The sequence below is a fragment of the Balaenoptera acutorostrata genome, chromosome X, assembly GCF_949987535.1.
Source record: "Balaenoptera acutorostrata chromosome X, mBalAcu1.1, whole genome shotgun sequence".
Classification (NCBI taxonomy): Eukaryota; Metazoa; Chordata; class Mammalia; order Artiodactyla; family Balaenopteridae; genus Balaenoptera; species Balaenoptera acutorostrata.
The window spans coordinates 30,821,131-30,823,871 of NC_080085.1; positions in this window are offsets into that span (position 1 = coordinate 30,821,131).

Genomic DNA, 2,741 nt, shown 5'->3' on the forward strand with positions numbered 1-2,741 from the left:
ATAAATCCTTTGGTTTTTCTAAAAAAATTTAAAATGATAGTTATGTTCCTACCTCTGGGATAAATAAGCTAATGAAAATTAGAAATTAAAATTTAATGAAATAAGCTAATGAAGAGCAACTTCTATAGCTATGTAAGGTGCCTAAGTATAAATCCAACAAAAGATGTGTGAAACATGTATGAGGAATGTTATGAACATTTACTGAAAGACCTAAACAAATGAAGTTAATGGATAAGAGAATTCAATGTCAAATACTCAGTTGTCCAAAATGCAATTCAAATGAATATCCCAAAAGTGTCTTTCATGGATCCCAAGATCTTGAGCCTGGGGTAATTGAAAATAAAATGTATAGGAAATGGCAAAGGGAATAGCCAAGCCGCTCCTAAAAAAGAAATAAAAAAGTTGGATGAGGGCACATATTCTGCCAGAAAACAGGCAATACCAATCAATAGTAGTTTTAAAGTGCTATACTAACATATATGATAATGTCCTATTTTATAAATTTTGGGGAGGGTGGTGTCACAGGTGTTTATTATTATGTTTTATAATAACATATATGTTACATATATTGTCTTCTATGGTGTATTATTTATCTATTGCTGCACATTATCCTATATGTTAGTTGGGCAGAAATTTAGGAGCAGCTTAGCAGTATGGATCTGGCTTAGGGCCTCTCATGAGGTTCAGTCAGATGTCAGCCAAGGCTGCCCTCATCTTAAGAATTTACTGAATGGGGAATTCCCTGGCAGTCCAGTGGTTAGGACTAGGCACTTTCACTGCTGTGGCCTGGGTTCAATCCCTGGCTGGGGAACTAAGATCCTGCAAGCAAGCTGCACGGCCAAAAAAAAAAAATTACTGAATGGAGCTAGAGAATCTGTTTCCATGATGCCTCACTCACATGGCTAGTGCTGGCTATTGCCAAGAGAGCTCAGTTCTTCTATACTGTACCTATACCTGGGCTGCTTGAGTTTTCTCACCATGTGTTAGCTGGCTTCTCCCAGAAGTGATCCAAGAGAAAGCAAGGTAGAAACTGCAATGCATTTTATGACCTAGCTTTGGAAGTCACACACCAACAGAGGAAATATCTTAGGAAACTATTAAATACATTAAATATATGAGGAAACTATTCAAGGGCATAAATATCCAAAATGTGGATCACTGGGGTCCATCTTAGATGTTGGTTTTCACAGTATGTTTCATATATTACATTTTAAAAATTAATAGAAAAAAAAATTAATAGAGAAAATATCTTTCCTGAGCAATATAAGGAAGACTAACTAATGTTTCATATATGTCATGTCCCCCATTATACTCTGAACACTCTGAAAGAATGCAACTTATATAATTATTTGTAGAGCCATAGCCTCACACACAAGAAAAAATGCCACAGGGCTTATGTACAATGTTTATTTACTGACTAACTTTTATAAAGTAAATTTACCTAAAATTGTTGGGTACTTTGATCAAATAGGAAAAGCCTGTTATCTTTACACAGCCATAAATTGGCATAATATGACAAACTATTTTTATTTCCAGTATTTTGTTTGGGGTTTGAACTTATTTTTTTCTGCATAATATCAATCATTTTTGAGGAATATTTTAGTCATTCCATCTGTAATCTACATCTATACATTACAATACATATGAGAAAATGATAGTATGACATTATTAAGTAAATTATCTTTATATCTGGACTTTAATAGATTCAACTTTTAAAGGAATGTTGCAATTAAAAACATACTTATTGTCTATCAAGAGGGTAAGCATAATTTAGCAACTTGTTATATTTATTTCAATAACAATAAAGTTAATATTATTTCTCCTTCAAAATATGGATGCAAATATTAAGAGTTAGCACAGTTAACGGAATTTTGCATATCCCCATATATCCTGTTGATCAGCTAAGCTTTACTAAAACTATGTAGTTCAGTATTGCATTTGGAGCCAAAGAGTTTTTGTTTTCTCCTGCATTTTAATGCAAGACCTTTTCTATGCTGTTATAGGAAGGTGTTCATCTGCAACACTTCATGAATTCCTTTTGCTAGCCATTTTAATTCAACATATTAGTTTATTGAATTAGTGTTTGATACTTGATATGATTTCAGTCTTCTTAAATTTATTAAGACGTGTTTTGTGACCTATCATATGATCTATCCTGGAGAATGTTCCATGTGTGCTTGAGAAGAACGTGTATTCCCCTGCATTGGATAGACTGTTTTATATATGTGTGTGTGTGTGTCTGTTAGGTCCATTTGGTTTAAAGTATGATTTAAGTCCAACTTTTCCTTCTTGATTTTTCTGGCTGTATGATTTATCCATTGGTGAATGTGGTGTATTTAAGTCCCCTACTACAGATCTTCCTCAATTTATAATGGGGTTACATCCCAATAAACCTATTGTAAGTTGAAAATATCATAAGTCAAAAATGTGTTTAATATACCTAGTCTACCAAACATCATAGCTTAGCCTAGCCTATGTTAAACATGCTCAGAATACTTACATTAACCTACATTTGGGCAAAATCATCTAACACAAAGTCTATTTCGTAATAAAGTATTAAATATCTCATATAATTTACTGAATACTGTACTGAAAGTGAAAAACAGAATTGTTGTATGGGTACAGAATTGTTGTAAGTGTATGGGTTGTTCACCCTTGATATCATGTGGCTGACTGGGAGATGCAGCTCCCTGCCACTGCCCAACATCCTGAGAGAGTATCTTACTTACCACATATTGCTA